Source organism: Misgurnus anguillicaudatus, chromosome 21 (assembly GCF_027580225.2).
Source record: "Misgurnus anguillicaudatus chromosome 21, ASM2758022v2, whole genome shotgun sequence".
Taxonomy (NCBI): domain Eukaryota; kingdom Metazoa; phylum Chordata; class Actinopteri; order Cypriniformes; family Cobitidae; genus Misgurnus; species Misgurnus anguillicaudatus.
The window spans coordinates 53,059,021-53,079,550 of record NC_073357.2 but is presented as its reverse complement, the minus strand read 5'-3'; the positions used below and the strand labels follow the sequence as shown (position 1 = coordinate 53,079,550).

General features: G+C 41.3%; 1 protein-coding gene across 2 annotated transcripts in view; it reads right to left on the bottom strand.

Annotated features, from left to right (window-relative positions):
- Window positions 1–20,530, bottom strand: part of zfhx3b (zinc finger homeobox 3b) — a 275,668-nt gene that overhangs the window by 198,254 nt on the left and 56,884 nt on the right. For both annotated transcript variants that reach the window (XM_055213083.2, XM_055213077.2), the window contains exon 3: window positions 2,589–2,659. The gene's annotated coding sequence lies outside the window, so the exon portion shown is untranslated. The remainder of the gene's footprint in view (window positions 1–2,588; window positions 2,660–20,530) is intronic.

Genomic DNA, 20,530 nt, shown 5'->3' with positions numbered 1-20,530 from the left:
ACGAGGGAGTTAAAGTAAGAATAAGGGAAATGACTGCATGAAAAAATAGGATAAATAATTCACAACCTTAGGCTAGTGGTTTAACCCACTATCAGAGAGACACGGTATATACCTGTGAGTAAAACAGTGTGTGTGTGAATAAAATGATCAATAAGAGCCTGTGGCTGTGTGTTTCTGCGCATGTATGTTAGCACTACATTATGACTGGATTATGGAGAGATTCCTTTGCAATGTCTTTAAGTCCTGCTGAGGAAGAGTTTGCCACAGGCCTGTCTGCTTGCTCCAGACAGACAGTCTGTGATCCACCTGTGTGTGTGAGTTAAACCTGTACCATCTGTAATGATTTAGATTTATATGTTTGAAACTCATTCTAATCTATACACATGAGAAAGATTTGAGAGACCACTGGAAGTTTGCATGTGAGTAAAGATGGGAATTTTATTTGAATTTTTCTTAATGATTTATTTAGTGCTATACGAAATTAAATGAGGAGCTCAGATGCAAAAGCCCCTACCACAAAAATGAGATGATGATATTGACCAAATGCTCTGGCACGTATTATACATTCATGAAATACTTTAGCTTCAAATTTACTTAATCCCGGCCTTAGGCCATTCAGAAATACTTTTTATTTTGGCAGAATCCATTAAACGGCATGTCGATTTTTCAGCAAAAAAAGTTTTCTCAATGTCAATTTCAAAAGTTTTTTTACCCGGTTAAATGAAGTTTAACAAATATATTAACAGAATTTTTGAGCCTTTTACCTTCATTCAGAAAGGACAGTGACAAGTGATTGGAGACTTTTTGCAGAGATTTTTGCATGCACTTAGAGGGTTTTGCAGCGAATAGTGAACTGTAAAATGGCAATAAAATGACTAAAGTGACATTTATTTAAAGTCACAATTACGTAAGGAATAATTGATGACGGGCCGTTAAATTATTCGAAGCAGAGTGCTGTCACACTGCGGGTATGTGCATTATTTTCGAATAATTCAGGACCGAAATCAATTATTCCACTTATGCCACGGTTACCACAGAAATTGCGTTGATGATTATTTTAAGAAATTTGGTTAGGTGTGCATTTTACAAAATAATAATCAACATCGTTGAAACATTTCTCAAACAATCAGAATAAAGCATTTAACAGCCCCTTGGTATAATGACTAAAAATCTTTAAATTGCTATTAAAGTGAAATTACTGAACTTAAACACAAGAACCTGATTAAAAAAGTGGTGCGCAGCCCCGCGCCGTTCTAAAAAAATCAAACACATTGTTTTCTATGAGTATATGCACACCGGCGCCCACAGGTTGCGCCTGTCCGTGGCGCCCAGCTTTGACTCAGGAAGTTGCTCGAATCCCTGTCAAGCCACACAGCGCCACTAACACCGTTTAACATTAAATAACATCATATTTGTCCCAAATCATTAACGATTAAAAGTGGCTGCTAACGTATATTTTGCATTTTGAAGTAGATGCTATCTGACTAAGCTTGCGCTATTTAATGTGCACTTCCATTGTACGATACCTCCGAGTTGTCCTAGACGCGACTCGACGTGGCGCTGAGCTCCGCGTCCGGTGTGCAACCATCTTAAGGACTCGTTTTAGTTGTGCGTAGGTCCTACGGTGTAGCTGCAACAGCGTAGGTTCCGCGGCGGTTTTCATTTATACTTTTGCGTCGTCGTCCGCATCGACGTGCAAACACACGCGCAGACCGCTGGTAGGCAGTATCCACGCGTGTAACCACAGTAGCAGCGCGACCGTCAAAGAAGAAGAAGCTTGGCAAGTTAACCAACAAACGAGGAAGAAACAGCAACTTGTTGTGTATGATTTGAGAAGACCAGCAATGATGGCAGTAAATAAACAGCGACTTTTGTTCCAGTTTGAGTTAAATTAGTCCTCAACTTGGCTCATCTTGGTTTTCACCGTCGCAAACAGAATTTTTTTTACCTGATGGGAGGGGTTCTGGTGGACCAATTACAGCGCTTGCGGTCCGCCTAGAACTGACGCGCTGTTAAAAATTTTGCGTGGTGCAAACCAGGCTGCGCAGAGCTACGCACAGGCTACGGATTACCTACGGCGTAGAGCTTACGCACGACTATAAATCGGGCTTTAAGCAGCCTTTGCCAAATACTGAGATCAAATATTTTAACAAAACAGATTTATTGCAAATCCTGTTTTGTACAAATGTGGTGTTATTATTACAGACTTTTTAATGTGCCACACAGGCAGCGTAAATGCAGTCCAATGAACTACTCCTACTCATGTATTATTTTTTTAAACATACTACCTACATCCTCACCTCAAAATACATAAGGGTCATTTAGCATTCTGACTGTAAAGTACATAAAGTCTGGTTCTGACTTGCTTCTGTACTTTTTTAAACAGTTCCCCCCTACATGAATGCGTTTTTCTACTAAGACCATGTTTGAATGGATCTCTGGTTTTGATATGACATGTATTTGAGTGAAGTTGTGACGTGAAGCTGTCACTCTTGTCCTGTGTGTGGTCTAAGTGGGTGTAAAGACTCATGTTAGCCTCATTCACTCAGGTGCTGCTGGGAAATCTGTGTTAGAGCGGGAGTACGTACCGGCAGGCCACCGGAGATCCAGCAGTGTGCACCGTTCAAACACAGCCTCCCATCACAGAACTGATCCAAACCTAAAACATAGACACACACACAGAAACAAAGAATGATGTGTGAGAAACAAAGAGACATGTTTTGGGATTGTATTACCAATGTGTGTGTGTTTGAAAGTGCGTGCAAGAAATCTTCTTCTCTTTTCCCATTGGCCGCATAGACCTTGCAAAGTTTTGGGAGTGACAAGGTTTAAATGCAAAGTTAATTCACTTTAAATCGACGGTGTGTATGTGTGTGTGTGTACCCAATATAAAAGTCAAAACATTTTGATCACTTATATGGTGATATCGCAACAATGGTTTGGATTCACACAAGTGACTATAGCTAGTGTCAATTTGCAAAAGACACTTTTTCAATGTCCTTTGCTTGCACTGTACTCGTATATACACTTTTAATGATGCAATTAACAAACAATAAATGTGATGCTATTGAAGAATCAATTTTTAATCAAAGGTTCCCAAAAGATCCATTTCTTAACAGAAAGGTTTTGTGGATCTTAAGTGTTCCTTATAAAAACCATACAGCCCGGATATACTGCATCAGGATTAAAGACCCAAATGCTGCAGCGTCTGCGTGGCGACTCGGAGTCGCATTTTCTGCATAAACATGCAACGCGACCATTGCACCAGAGTCTAATTGTGCTATTACTAATTCATGTTTATTAATGCAACGATGTGTGAAGGTGGCAGAGACAGATTGCTGCTGTTTCCGCCGTGCGTGTTTGCATGCCCGCAACATCAACTGGGAATCATGGGAACTTTCTCACACACACCCACACGTGCACAACACAGCTTGACTGCTTGTTGACGATGCCAGGATACATGTGTTTCTCACCGCTGTCATACAACGTGGATGGTTGGAGTTGCCTAGCGCAGGCCCCGTGCCAAGGCCCTCTATTCCCAGAGCCTCTTGTCCCCTCGTGCCCTTAGGCATCTGTTGTAGAGTTATTGTTTTCACCGGCGTGCAATTAGCAACACTACACATTTATTTAGCCTTGCTCTAATGCTCCATAATTAGCTTCAGGCCCCAAACAAGCACCGCCTTCCCGGCGCTCCTCTCTCCTCGCTTCGGCAACACGGTCGCAGGCTGGCGTGATTCAGCACGAGCGAGGGTACGCGGGAGGAAAAAGTGTAAGAAAACGAGAGAGAATTACTGGAGTTGCTAGCAGGGCCAGCTTGTGTGTTGGCTCAGCACTTCTTAAGAGCTCTTTAGGGGCCTGTTGGCTGAGCAGTGCGTGCGTTCGGGGAGGAAAGGGCAAACTCAGAGCGGTTACACTTTTATAGAATGCTTTGTGGAAAAACACCCCTGACACACACCTCAGCACTGCAGCCCTGTTTGTCATAGGGCCCAAGGGGCCGCGCTGGCCCTCTGACATGACTGTGAGCAATGACCTTCCAGGGCAGCAGTTTAAGAGACTACAGCATCCCCACCTCCTGTCCTGCGCTGCTCCCTGGGAAATGGAGTCTTATAGGTGGCATATATTGGCAGATGGAAATGCATAATTCTTATGCGAACGCCAGGAATAAATTATACTGAATTGTGCCAGGATTTGCTAATAGATTTTTGAAAATTGTAATTATCATTAGATTGTGCTATGAATTTATTTACCTTTATTTATCCAGAAATATCTTTTAGTTTTTGCCATTAGTGAAGAGAAAAACTTTTATTTCACAACACGTAAATAAACGTAGCTGTTTGTGGGTGTAATACATTCCAGTTTAATAAAAAAAAACCTGATCAATGCATGGAAACATTGGATCCCTTTATTTTCCAGAGGCTGCTGGCTCATATGTGTATATGTATATTGTTTACGGGGAGAAGGTCAAAAGCAAGTTCAAGTCAATGTGCATACTACATACATATTCATGCGTTGGCTATATCAATCTTTCTTAGCTGAGGCTGGTGGGCGGAGCCGACTGATGAGGTCAAAAGGGACACAGTCGCATGAATAACAGAAACGCACTCGGCTCAGCTGCATCGTATCTGCGTGCGCTCATTACAGAATAAATAAATAAACTCATACAGTACTAAAACGCTGATGATAAAATTGAATTTCGAATGTTGAATAGCAAATTTACTCAAACCGCAAGCTATTTTCTTAACCGTCACCCTGTCCCTGACAAGGCAATATTCTGAAATCAAATTAAAGCGTCTCCTCTTTTACCGAGCAAAGGGTCTATGTCCCGAGAAATCACATCACCAAAACTGACCTCTGACCTGTTTCATTTTGCTATGACTGCCATCATCCAGCAGAAAATTAGAAATGTCATGCTATTGTCTGGTCCTGCGGCGAGGGAGTGGATATGAAAAGATAAAACGCAGTAGGTACAATAAGGCATAGACGGGACTATTCTTAAATAGAGAATACTTGATGTACATGTTTAGCTAAGCTATTGATATTTGACTGCACTGCTACGCTGAACCACATTCGGTAACATTCGTGTCTCTGGGTTACCAAAAATGCATCGAAATATTTTAAATCCTGAGGAGGAATGAAGAAAAGGGGATGTCTCCGGTCTCCCTGGGCAACCAGGGTTATGCCGTCGTTTTCTTGTAAACACGAACAGAAGAAGGACAAAGCATCTACTCATAACAAAGCCATTACTAGTCAATGAGAGAAAAGGTGACATGAATCCACACGTGAAAACACGCCCATAAATATGCACACGGGCGTAATGTCCCTCCCTCCTCGGTGTAAAATAAAATAAAAAACAGAACTGCATCGGTGCGCGCGTTAAATGTACATTTAAATATATACATTTATTTTTCAGCCCTTTGAAACAGCAGGGTGTCAGAATCCCCGTCCCACATATGTGTTTACGCTTGGATATATCCGCCGAATATGTAAATATGTATGTGTGATCATTTTCAGCTTTCAAAGGGCTCAGCACTGTCCATTCGAATGCACATGTGCGAGATGCGTTTTAAATGTTATATTTCCATGATTGCTTCTCGCACTCATTTCCTGTCTTTTGTGCGGGACGCATTGTGTGCAGCGTCTGTGCGTGCGCCGGGCGGGGCGGTTCAGAAAGGACATCCCCCTGGGAGCCTGGCGCAGCCCCATCTTTTATTAATCAGAGGCCCCAGCGCCACACTCCACGCTTATCACATTTTACAGCCTCAGATGGAGATGCGGCTACGGGTGGGGTGCCTTGCTTCTTTATACGTCCGCTCGAGCAGGGAAGACCGAAGTCTGGCGCGTGCGTGCGTCGGAGGGGGTCGAGTGGGGGGTTGAGGTTGAATGAAGGGGGTTTGGGTGCCGACCCATAATGCGTCTCCATCAACCGGCTATTGGGCTGAATCACAATACAGCAAATTACCTTCTGCTGACAAGAAAAAATGAGCAGGTCCCGCGTATGGAGAAAAAAGATTGTCACGAAGAGGTGACACATTGATTGCTTAGCATGCGTATCCTGCGGGCCTGGGGTTCACATTCTTCCTTTCCTATATAAATGTAGAAGAGTGGCAAAGGGGAGGCAGAGCGGAGGAGAAATTGAAATGCCAAGTTATATCGGTGAGCCCACTCTTAAACCGGGCAACAAACACAAACACACCGGTCTCGACTAACTCGTGGATGAAAAGCTAAGTTTGTTTCATGCACACGCGCCTCTAAAAGACTTCCCCCCTTTTAATTCATTGTCTTGTCCGTCTCTTTTGCCCCCCCCCCCAATCACACACCCCATCTCATGTATGTCATAGCTCAGATGAATCAGTATCAGCAGTGTTGAGAGCACTTACTGTCAACCTCAGCGCCCCGGGCCACGCCACTGATGGACACAAACTATAAAATATCACCCCCCTAGGGAGACATTGTTCGAGCACTCCCCCTCCCACAGCCCTGAGGTGAACAACTCGCACTCACTTTCTTCCCGTCTGTGCATCTGCTCTTACATGTAGATTATCCGTACAACTTCTCAAAGCCATGACTAGGACAGGCGAAGTGGTTTGGTTAGATTTCTCAGCCCTTAGAGAATTTGAGAAACTGAGATTGGTGCGGCCCATTCAGTTGTCAAACCTGTGAGCTCCTTTGTGCCGCTCCACACTGGAGTCTGGTCAAATGACACAACAGGAATCCCAGATCTGAGACCTCTGACAGCTGAATACTAGAAGACAAAAGCACAAATCTTGATGTCCACTCCGGGTTTAAATAATGTAGCGGGGTGCATGCTGGGATTGCCATCAATTGCAGCCTCTGATGATTGCACTTATTTCAGCTGATAAGTGGAGTAGAAAGCAAGAGGTAGCAGAGGAACATCAACACCCCCCTCCTCGTCTGAATCTTGCCGTCTATTTGGGTCACCGGGCTTAAACTCTCCTCATTGCATTCACAAGGTCAACAACCAAATCACCTTCTTGTCTGTGTTTAAACTTATGTGTGATCGAATGTGTTTTTATCCTATATAAATATACATAATGTACAAACAATTGTGACCCTGTCTATAAAATCCAGTCTAAAGTCTCATAATGTAGGTCTAAGACCATCAAAGTTGATTTCACATTGATTTCAATCTTTAACATGGCCTTACTCAAACAATTTTAAAAATTTCAAGGTTATATTTTTACACTTTGTGTAGGATGATTTAGCTGGATTTCACAGGCTTTTTAAACTGTATATCTATTTTTCCTTACAGACAATAAGACACCCACATGCCACACAACTGTCGTGCCTACACATTAACACAAGCAGCCGTGTGCACACAGTGTTAAATATTGACAAATCATTTCAATCCGTCTGGCAAACAGTTTGTTGCTGTTTGGCATCAAATTAAGCCATATTAGCAGGTAAACATCAAAATGATTAGTGTACATTAAGATGCTGTTGACCTCTATTGGCATTGGATTTGTTAGTGTGTGTGTGTGCGTGCGTGCGTTTGTTTGTGTGCTGATCTAATTGGACCTGCTTCAGCACTGGCACGCTGTGAATTCTGGGATGTCTGGAGTGGGCGGGAGGGGGTGCCGATCTAAATGCACTGCATCACGTGCCAGTCGCTGATTGCAATTTATTCCTCTCTTTCCTATTACTTTCCTGACTTCTCCTCAGACCAGCCTGGGTACTCATGAGAAGTGAAGATTACTACATAAGTAAAAATCTTGAATGTATTTTTTCACATTGACTACGTTTATATGTACACCAACAGTGCGATTATTTTCAATAATCATAGTAAGGACTTAATCGCAATAAGACATTTACATGACTGGAGATAACCTCTTCACTCCTGTTAGCATGCAGTTTTTATTTATTTTAAATACAAATTATTTTATTATTCACACATAGCCCAATGCAGAGCACAAATGATGCACTCACCGATGCTGTCCACGGTTTTAATTTACTTGCGTAATTGACAAACATGTTCTTATGGACGTATTTCGTAATTCGGTGCTGAAGACAGCAATATTATGACAGTGCCTGTAACGGTTTTATACGCTGCTGTCGCGTTATTTGAGCCGTTTCTGGACGAAGGCAGACTGCTGACAGCGAGTCATCTTGACAGAGTTCAGATAAAACTTGACTAATGTCAAGTATAAAACGAATTTGCACTTAAGGTGCGTGACAAAAACAAATGTGCACTTCAGTTAGTGTGGTATAGATGCGATTGAAGTGTTTACATGTCTGATTAAAAATTGCGTACGACATTGGTTTTAATAGGATTATACTAGCTGCGATTATGACAGTCTGATCTCACGGAAAGTCGTTTTATAGTCACAAAAAAAATTAATCGTGTCCACGGCAAAAAATTTTGCTTTTTTCGTGCCTTGAGCGCGAATATCTTTTTCGTGTCAGTCGCACACATTTCTATAAATACATTTTCGTGTCCGTGTTGCATTTCGTGGCATTTTACGATTTCTCATTGTTTTTCCTATTTTCTTGCCATTGTCGCTTGGGGTTGGGGTTAGAATCACTTTCTGTTACATTTTTAGACATCCTAATCCAAACCCCAAATCTAACCCCAAACGACAATGATTTAAAAATAGGGGGGGGGGGGGTGTGTGACACAACAATACATAAAATGACACGAAAAAAAAGTCGTGCCACGTACACGAAAAACTATTCATAGAAATGACACGAAAAAGACATTTGTGCTCAAGGCACGATAAAAGCTGAATTTCGTGCCATGGACACAAAATCAAACACCATTTTTTTCGTGACTATAACACAACTTACCATGAGATCATGTTTGGATTATGAGCTTAGATGCATTGATGTATTATTGATGTAATATTTTTCATGAGGTAAAGTATAATCGCAATATATTGCCAAAATCCCATTATAATCGCTTTATGAGAGTGCATGTAAACGTGGTCTATGTCTGTTACGATGCACTCTGAGTTTGCGTTATAATAAGTTCATATTGGAGTGATGTTATCCAGGGTGCCCTCCGTGGCTGTAGTAGGGTGAGCCAAGATGGTGACGGTTGCCTTAGCAACCAGTATACAAGGTTGGAGGACACAAGTGTCAGCAGTGACTGGTGATATGGCTTCTGAATAAGTGTGTGTGTCACTTGAGGATGTGAGCTATGGGTGTGAATACTGACTGATGAGGAACACTGTTCCTCTAGGTGACCTTTCTACCTGTAACCACCCCCCACCCCCCGTTCTCCATCTCCCATCACGCCGTCCTCCCTGTGCCGGGGTCCGTGTTGAATCGACACCGGGGCCGGCGCCCAGAGACTCATCCATAATTCCTGATGAGCGTAATGCCATCTCCACTTCATAATTATGTGCTATTCCTTCACCTTCAGTGCAGCCAATGAGACCAGCAGAAGCATTCGGCCCTAATGAGCTGTTGCAGCGGCTGGTCGGGGAGGGGGTGTGGACTGCAGAAATGCAAGATAGACCAGAAGTTTGAGAGAGTGAAATAAAAGATGAATACTGCTGTTATAAAGTACAAATAGTATAGTCGACTGTAATAAACGGCAATAACATCACATAAATATCCTACATTATTTGCAACGGCATCCATTTTCCGTAAAGTCTTTTTGTGATTCCATTTTGGCAATCGGCCACACACATACACATGTGGGGGCACGATCTGTCTCGCACAGGTTCAAGAGGCGGACAGTGGAGACCATGCGCATGAACCGCTCTCTCTGAAGACCCGACACGACAGAGAGCGAGATGGCCATTAAAATCAGGCTCCCTAATAAATGCACCCGCACTAAAAAATAATGGTCGGCTTGTGATGAGGGTCAGCCACATTTGAGAGCTCGGTGCAACCTCATTCTCCGTGTTCATTTTCCGTACCGACATCAGGGTGTCATCGCCCTTCCACGATACAAACGGCACAATAATGTAAATAACAACAGCCTGGTTCTCATCAGTAAGCGGCCAATTACTCGGGACACATTTCTGTGTAAGGTTTCTGTTTAATATGTCCCATCTTTTATTGTTATTGAAATGTCAGGCTTATTTGGCTGTGAGATGAATAATAAATAAGGCGTAATTACTGTCCTGAACGAGCTGCATGGGTCACTCTCTCTCTCTCTCCATAATTAGATCTTGTAATTAGTTTTTCTGATAGATCAGGAAGGTCTGGGGTGGGCGCTGGTAAGTGCGGGAGAGGTGAGACAACTTTGTACAGCCCCCTGTTTGCTGTTCATTAACACGCTCGCTGTGGGCGAAGCTCTTTTTATGACCTCCCTCCCCTTTCTGCGAAGACTTGACCAACCAGATCCACACAAAGACAGCAGAGAGCTCATTTATAGCCTTAAACAATATGATTTTTGGCTGTTAATTTAGATGCCGTGGTGCTTTTGCAGCACTTCTGCTGCACAAAATATCTCTTACTGTATATTTAGGTTTTTGCATTTTATCCAAAGCAAAGTGCATTCAAGATGCATCATGTGCGTTCCCTGGGAATCAAACCCACAGCCTTTTGCTCTGCTAACGGGATACTCTACCAGCTGGGTAACCGCCTAACCCTAACCCTAACCTAACCCGAACCCTAACATGATTGGAAATGCTTGATTTTTGTATTATCAATAAACTGAACAATTTCTTGCCTATGCAAAACTCACTAATAAATTGTGCCAGTGCATTTTTTATGGGTTGATAAGGTTTTAGGTGTGTTGCCATGCAGTTGCTAAGGGATTGCTTAAATATCCAAGTCAAAGAATCCCACTCAACTGATGTTCTGGTCCCTAGTTATCATTTGGGTCCATCATAAATATACATCTTTCATAAGCGCAATGGCTTAGGAAAAAGCCAATCTCATCCCTCTGCTGCTCTTATGTTCATAGCATAAACAATGCAGTTAAGTATTAAAGGTTTTGAGCAATAATAATGACGATTATACAACAGAAAAGCAAAAAGGATCAACAAGATATGCAAATAGACCTAGGAAGGGACTGCGCTGAGTGTAACGGAAGAATTAGGCAGATAAAGAGGCCAAATACAGACAGAAAGACAGACAATTAACTTGAGTGCCTCAACACAATTGATAAAAATGCATCCTGTTGAGAAAAATAAAACGGTGAGCCCCACATTAGTGGCATTGGCTTTATAAAAATCTTTTCTGGGCTTCTAAATATGTCTACCCAGTTCTTATTCTAGAAGGCCTTCCACACTTCAAAAATGCCCAGTAACACACATACACACACACCAGCCCCCCAATTCTCTCTCTCTCTCTCTCTCTCTCTCTCTCTCTCTCTCTACCTCACTGTTAGCCAGGCTACACTAGACATCTCTCCCTAATCAGCAGGCTCGCCGCACAGACCCGTTGCCATAGTAATATGCTGGCTGGTCGACATGGCAACCGCACTGAGGTCCACTATTAAAATGATGAGAGAAGGAGAGAGAGAGACTGTCCAAGATAGCGAGAAATATGAGTGAAGAATGAAGAACGGCAAGAAAAAATAAACGAAAAGAACAATTGGGAATTGGGTGGGGGAGTGCATGTGTTGTATTCACACATCCTGACACAATGTGTCGAAACAATGCCATTAAGCTAATGCATGACGTCAGGCGACATATCAATTCATACACACGAAAAAAGCCTATTCATCTGGAGAAAGAGATTGTAAACTAATGTAACGTTTTATGTAGCAACTTACATCATTAACACCCTTAGGCTTCCACACACCTGTGGTACAAGTTATTACTGATGAAACAGAAAGTGTTTTTATGGACTACTAGACCATTATGAGGATAAGTGGCTGCGTGATGTCATAATACACGGACAATAAAAAATACACAAAAGTCTTAAAGTCAGTCAATATAAAGGAATGTTCATTATATACAAAACAAACTTTTTTGCATGATGTTGAATAAAAAAGAAAATAATACTGACATATACCCGAGTTTGTAATCATTATGCAATGGACTTTTACACTAGTTTGCCTCATCAATGTCCATGTAAGTGTATTTCCATCAACACATATTATATTCTTAAAAATAAAGTTCATTAAAACTTTTTTTTTTGCAGTGATGCCATAAAAATAAGCATTTTAACAATTTTTATGGTTAGGGTTGGGACTCTTAACACATTGGCTCATCACACACATCACTCTTGTGCACATTTTCTGGACTGGTTTCATTTATCAGGGTATCAGTCTGTCTGTCTATCTATCTGTCTTTAAATTATACTTTTACCCTGCACCTCCCTCCCAACTCTCCGTGTCTATCTCTTTCATATAAAAGTCATGTCACAATGAAGGGATGCCACTCGGGCGTCAACACACATAGGCGGTTTGTGTCAGCGCACGTGACATTCCAGACAGGGTCAGTCTCATTAAGTCTGGCTTTATGAACGATGTCCCACTGATGTATCTTTGTCCTGTCCTCACACCGCCACACTAGCCCACCATTCACTGACAATTACAATGAGTTTAAACAGAGTAAGAAAGTGCGTCATCATCTTAATGCAATTACAGCATGTGTGCGCACACAAACATGCACGCACAAACATATTTTTGTGCGCAGTGCGAGATAGGGAGCGGAAAATGTTGTGTCCCAAACTTAACCTGAAAGGACAAGGCTTAAGACAAGAGCTGGATTCATCCAAGGATTTATATAAATACAGTGGCTCAAAAAGTATTTGGCACATTTAAAAATGAATAAATACCGTTGCATTCCCAAAAGTGCTATTACGCCATAAAATATAGTTCCTCTTTTAAATCCGCTTAGAAAAGCGATATTTTTTATTTTGTACCACCAAACTTGCTCGTATAACTACTCGTCTTAAATAGGAAAAACGTTGATGTGTTTGGTCACTTCTAACTTTATCTCCAAATGGCACCACTGAATGAATGGGGCCAAGCCAAACGCCACCGAAGCGTCGCAGCACGCTCCAGCGCCCACGCGCACGCACACAGACGATAGAGGGATGCATCAACAATTCTTAGTTAAGGTAATAACATATTTTAATATTGAAAATGAGTAGACTATTCATTTAATGTAATAAACTGCACCTGTGGTTACCCTGCCGAAACTACTAAACATTACTCTGAGATAGGTTAGTTATAAGTAACAAAAATCACCCAGAAAGTTTGATCTATTGCAATAAAAATGAAAGTATTAAAATATTTATATATACATATTATATATCTTCACCTTTCCCTTTAAACCTTTTTGAACTGGTCAATTTTCTTAAAATTGAATCTTTCATAGGCCTTAAACTTCACCAACAATCTGGATCAGACAATTACCAGCACTTGATCAATTAACAACATGAGACTCATTAACAAAACAATTTCAGATCTAGAATGGCTCCCAGGAGCCGAGATATCACAAATGCCATATCATTTATAGGGAAAATGCCCCCTCTCTCATCCACTTTAATGTATACAGTACATGTGTGCATTTGTTGCCATCAATTCCAAGGAGACTGTGTGCATGTTCTTGACACATCACACTTGGTGCAAACTGGTTTAGAGTACATATGCAAGCACACACACATGCAATAGACACATGCAAACACATACGCGCAAGCACACACACCCTCCCAGTGCATGGGAGCCCAGAGTGATATCTTTTGTTCGATGTGGGGGCTCCATAATTAGTATTGATCAGCCCATTATGGTGTATTAGGCTCCAATTGGATTTCCCTAAGTTTAAAATCAAGTTCATTGGCTGGCAAGTGACAGCAGTTTAAGTGAGACATTGAGCACCCCACCGGGCCTACGGAACAATGGAGAAACTGTTTCAGACAAGAGCCATCAAGCCATGGACAAACCATTACATTACAGAGAACAGAGCGGATCACACTAACGATACAATCTGATACAAAATTCCATCTATTTCCCTGATATATGGCGACAGGACGGTAAACTGATCTTAGCCCGGACCATTAATGCTTCTGAAGAATGTATCAAAGTCAGAAATAAATGAAATTGGAAGAGAAAAAAAACCCAAAACAAAACCCTAGAATCTATCCGCTGCTGTGGAAATGCTCAGCGTGGTTTCTGCTCTCCATCAGCAGCACGCCGTTGAGATGAGATTTGACGTTCTCCGAGTTAAACAACTTTTAGGACAGCTCCATCTGCAGTGTCTCAGACGCAGAGGCTTCGGACGGGGGATCGTGTTTGTACAGATTCAATTAGAAAGTGCAAACAAAGGCAGCCTTTGACGGACTGCCGTAATACGTAAACTTAGCAAGGCCAAGAGAAGCATCCTATTCATTAACGCCCTTGAGTATTTAATAACTCGCCCAGCTCTGCTAAGCAAAGACGGATATACAGATCGGAAGAGATAAGGCGGCAGGAAAGCTGGCTCTTGATTACTCCGGGCTGTCTGGTCACATGGCAATTTCACCATAACTATAAGAAATCACAGAAGTCGCTGTGCTGGCTGGCAGCCTGGTCCCCATGGAGTAACGCAGGAACAAACTAAAGACAATGACAGGGTCCCCTCCGGTGCGTACAACCCACCCCAATTAGGCCCCAGCTGAGCCTTTTCTCTGAACAGGCTCTGCTAAGCCTGCTACACTCCCAATTAAAGGGGGCCCAATTTATCAGATCCCCAAGTCCTCACAACTCGCCACCCTAGAGTGTCCTCCACCCTTGCGCCCAGGTATCGGTCTTCATTTACAGCATGGTGCTCAGCATTAAATGGAAATCAATGGTGTAAGTTTAGCAAAGAGTTAATTACTGCCGGGCCTCGGATTGATCCGGGCCCCGAGTGTTGGCAACAGAGAGGGGCCATTTATCTCATTCATCTGCCATTAAAAATGAGAAAAAAAATAGATGGAGATCTAGAGGGGGGGGGCATGTGATAAAGGGTTGGGAATGGAGCATTCGTTAGTAAAACTACCACGAATGTGTTATTTATTTATTATAACAAAGTTTAAAAGCGCATCTGACAAAAATGTGCTATTTCGGGTGCCCCTAATAATAATAATAGTGTGAATTCAAAAAAAAATTCACGGTGGATGGCTTGCTTTTAAAATTTTCAAAAATGTGCCATTCCCCATTTCGCAGCTTCCTTCCAATTAAAAACGTCCTTGAGCTCCACGGCATTCGGCTGATTGCAGAGTCCGAGCAGCGCACGCAATCAGCGGCGAAGCTACGAGGACCGACAGGCCGGATGAAAAAGCGCACACAGACAAGTGGAACAGACTGTAAAACGTAGATTTTTGTGTGTGTGTCTGTGGGTTTGGGGGGTGGACGCCTGTTCTGCAATTACAGCCCATCCTGCATGGGCCCCTTCAGTCCAACACTTAAGGGTTGCTGTGATTCCTGACAGAGAAGGTTATTAGTTTTTATTGAAGGAAATAGGTGCTAGGCGGCCCGAAATGGTGCCGTAATGTGCAGGGGGTTGGGGGGCACTCCTGACCCTGCTCTCCCTTGGGTCCTTTAGAGCTGGCTGAATGTTGGACACGTTGAGCCCATCACGCCATTCACGATTCCTCCTCCGTGCATGGGATCAGAGTCTCTTTCCTTGGCCTTGAACTCAACCCGACTGTCCACCTCTTTCTATCTCTAGCCCTGGAAACCTTTTGGCTTTGACATTTTCAGCTTCTGTCCAGCTTCTCATTACAACTCAGCCATGTGGTGCGCTGATCAATATGTCTGTGTTCATTAATTAGCGCTGCTTACAGGGTTTTTATGGGGGGGGGGGGGTTGTATTCAAAACTATAGCAAATCCTTTACATAATATTTTAAAAGTGACCTTATCACAATAATTCACTTCATTTATTTATGTCAACCTTATTGACACTGGCCATAAAATATGATCTTTAAAAAGTTTAATCTTTAATCTATACTTGTTAATAAGTTGTAGTCTACCTAACTACATTTTCAAAAGCCAACTTATTTTATATTCAGAGTAGCAAACCAAGATGGGTAAAAATGGACTCAGACACCCATTTTCCCAATGCAGCAGAACTGTGTGTTTGCTCTGTATGCTATAATGACCGGTCCTCTATGTCTCCTCACGTGTGTGTGCGAACAAAAGACCAAAAGGGGACCGAGAAGGCCATATTTGCTCTTGTGGTGTGTGTGTACACTGCAGTGTGTGACGTTAGTTCAGTATGTGTAAGCTATGATGTAGCCGAGCCGCTGATGAAGTGCACTGCACACGTCTACGCACCCGTGTGGCCGCCATCTTGTCTCTTCCCTCTCCAGCACTGAAGATGCAGTAAATGTGAGTGTTCAATCACTACATGTGCATGGTAAATGTGTGCGTGTTGTCCGTTCACGGGCCTGCTGTGCTCATTTGTATTCTAGGCAGGTAGACTCTGCCAGTGACTCTCTGCTCAACCAATAATAATGGACTGATGGGAGTCTGATGGCCACAAGGCCTTCTTATGTACACACACATAATCACCTCAAAGCACAGACATATGCATCTGAACATGAAGTGTAATTTAAAAAACGGCACACATTTTGCGTTATACGGGTATCTGTATTTAAAACATAATTTTGCATGTACATGCAATGAAATTCCAACTCTCGAGACTCAGCCCATACAGCAAGTGCATTTAAATTAGAGATTCTCAGTTATTTTTCTCTGCTATACATACGTTGCTATATTCGAGTATACACTGCATTAAAAACTGCACACTATCCATCTGTAAACAGTATTCAGAATTAGAATTAGTATGTCATTGTCCAAGCAAGCAATTTTGCGTTTAATAGGCGTCTTATAGCTGTGCAAAAACACAGCCCAGATGTCCAGGCTAAAACAAGGCACAATTTGGCCTGTCTGTTACTAAATATCTAACCAGCCCAAAAATAAATGCAATATATTACTGTAAATAAATAAATGGAATATTTTGCAATCACTGTTGACTTTGCTGACATGATAGAAGTTATTTTGGCAAAAACTACCCAAATCTAACCAAATAAGTCTATTTTGGCTAGAAGTGGGTTACTCATAGCCAGGTTATATCGGGGCTATAGACAACCTAAATCAGCCTATTACTTGCTGGGGTAGTATGCTAAAAATAAGTTTCTTTAAAGTACCCAGACGGCCTATAACTTCCGGTTAAAATTCAAAGTGCAGATTCATAAACTCTAGCAACGCTATCTTATGGCAATTTGTTTGTATTTTACGAGGTGGCTAATTCGTATTAATTCATACGACCACATTCATAGATTTTTGTACGTTTTGCCTTGACCCCTGTGATGCTGGGGTTAGGGGTTGGGTTTTGTTATTGTTTTTGCACGATCAACTTTGGATGAATTCATACGAATTAGCCAACTCTTAAAGGGTACATTTCACAAGACTTTGCAAGTTTTGCCAAATAAATCGTTGGTGTCCCCAGAGAACGTATGTAAATTTCTAGCTCAAAATATCATATAGATAATTTATTATAGCACGTTAAAATGTTATGGGTGTGTCCCTTTAAATGCAAATGAGCTGATCTCTGCACTAAATGGCAGTGCCGTGGTTGGATAGTGCAGATTAAGGGGCGGTGTTATTATAATAAGATCCCCTTCTGACATCACAAGGGGAGCCAAATTTTAATGACCTATATTTTTTAAAATGTTGCAGAGAATGGTTTACCAAAACTAAGTTACTGAGTTGTTCTTATTCATAATTTCTAAGTTTACTGAAGCACTGGGGACCAAATTATAGCACTTAAATATGGAAAAAGTCAGATTTTCATGATATTTTATTTTTATTTATTTATTTTTATTAATGCATTAGCCAGACGCCTTTATCCAAAGTGACTTACAGTGCATTACAAGCTAAACATTTTTACTAGTACGAGTGTTCACTAGGTTTGAACCCATGACCTTTTGCTCTGCAAACGCAATTCTCTACCACTGAGCTAGACAGAAACACTTTTTACTTATCCATATGTCACATTTATGTCATATTTATAGATATGTCTTAATATGTACGAATTCTCATTTTATCAGGCTGATATTACCCCAAAACTTATTGTGAGAATTTAATTAAGACATTCAATTATATCAATTTTACTAAATAGTACATAAAGCATCATGAATGAAGTATACAATCATAATGTGCGGCTAGGGAAAACATTCACTCAGTATGCATTTTACTGTACTTGCATATTTTTGCTGCGCACTAAACTGTATTTACTTTCCCATAACATAAAAAGTATAAATAATTTTAGTGCATAGTAAAAGTAGTTGGGTTGGGACACAGCAGTAGAGTCACCAGGCAAACATTTCGGTTGTAACATAACACAAATAAAGAGCACTATATAGAATACAATAAACTTTAATAGTAGCAGATAAGATGATAAGTTTTAAGCATTTTTCCAGGCAATTTTTCTTCACTACCTTTTGGGACACAATTTGATCAATTTATCCCACAGAGTTATTGAGTAAGCAATTAAACGAGAGCACTGGCTTCTTTTCTCTCGCCCGCTGAAGTTACCGCAGTTATTCGGCCTGTTTAATTGCCTCTTCCACAAACGCTGCTAGTGAACCGCTGCCTCTCTTAGCTGATGGGCAGGAAGTGAAGAGAGGAGAAAATGAATGTCACTACACAGCCTGTAAATTAAAACAAGGCCGACGACAGGCTCTAACTTAACCGAGGAGAAGATTGGCCCGTGTCTGGTGTATTACTACTCATTTAGAGTCAGTGCCCTGCACCGAAAAACCTTATTAGTGTGTGGTGCTGTTGTACTAAGTGAATGTGTTATTAAAACTCTAAAACAAATGACATCACCTACTAGACATGCAAAATATAGCTGGACTGGTTGATATCATCTATGTATTGGCCAATACTGGATAATTCATTGTGGACTCTTCGCCATCATGAAGCTCCCAAACTATGGTAGTAAGGTGACTTGCATGAAGAATAAATACAGTGTCACATAAATGTTATGTTATCGAATTCAGGGAGCAAGCATGGTGATAAAAATATAAAGTTGTATACTTTGTAATGCACTGTAAGTCACTTTGGATAAAGGCATAGGCCAAATGCATAAATGTAAATGACATAGACTAAAAAATAGCTTAAACTCTCTCCATTACAACCTTCTTATTAAGTAATATGTTATTCAAAATTATATTATTTTTTTGAAATATAGTTTAATATATATATATATATATATATATATATATATATATATATATATATATATATATATATATATATATATATAATTTGATACTATATCAATTTTTTGTATAATATATGTTAATACAGTTTACTTTGTGTGACTGCTACATGTGTGAGTCCAGTGAGAGATTAAATGCATTTGTAAAATATATACAAATTGTGTATTACTTTCTTGTGCTTATCCCAGGGCTACAAAATATTCAAAGAAACCATTATTTACTTCATATATCATAAATAAAGACATCCCAAATGTTCCTAAAGGGTAAAATTATTTAGATTTAGTTTACTTCTGAGGACAAATTTGTCTCCAAAGTATTTATAAAGATGTATCCTCACAAACATTTTTTATTTAGACTGAAATTTTTCATTTTCATTTTAAAATGGATGGCACACCGGCCGCGCAGCTCAGCGCCGCGCAGCCGTTCAAAAAAAAATCAAACACATTGCTTTCTATGAGTATACGCACACCAGCGCTAACAGCTGTGACTCAGGAAGTTGCTCAAATCTCTGTCGTGCTACACAGCGCCACTCACATTGTTTAACATTAAATAACATTGTATTTATCCCAAATCATTAACAATTAACATTGGCTGCTAACGTATATATTTAGCATTTTGAAGTAGATGCTATCTGACGAAGCTCGCGCTATTTAATGTGCACTTCCAGTTTACGATACCTCCGAGTTGTCATAGACGCGGCTTGACTCGACACGGCGCTGTGCGGCGCTGAGTTGTGCGGCCGGTTTGCGACCCCTTAAGTTTCCGTCCTTCATTTATTGGTCATGTTGTGATGCCTGAAAGTAGGTACTATATCTTTTTATTAAAAATATCAGTGGATTTCTATTACATACATAAAAAGGGCCAACTGAAACAAACTATTCATTTAATAGGTCTGTCTCTCACATGCTCAGACTCTCTCTCTCTTTCTGACCGCAGGCTAAATGAGTACCGGGCCGGATCGGACTCCCTCAGTGGCAGCTAATGTTCCTGACCCAGCACTCCCCGAGCCACCTCAAGCCCCGCAGGCCTTTGAAGGGCCGGCCCGCTAGAAGGTCTCCTGATGGCTGGTGAGGAAATTTGCAGGAACAACTGAAAGAGGCCTTGTGTTTATTCAGCTCTCTTTAATGAGGAGAGAGAAGGATTATCACTGGCCTGGATCTCCACTGGAAGGCGAGGGGAGAAAACCAAAAAAAAAAAAAAATGAAAAGAGAAAACGACCGCTCCACATGTTGTTCTACCTCTGACCACTCCAGCAGATTTAAAGCACAAGGGAGGTGGAACGAGAGAAAGGGAGGGGAAGTAAAAGAAGTGAACGAAGCCTGCTGTGCTGATGTATTTCTAGGCCGCTTTCTGTACTTCCATGTCCAGATGTTTCTACTGCAGGGTCAACTGGGGAGGATGAGAGATGATATT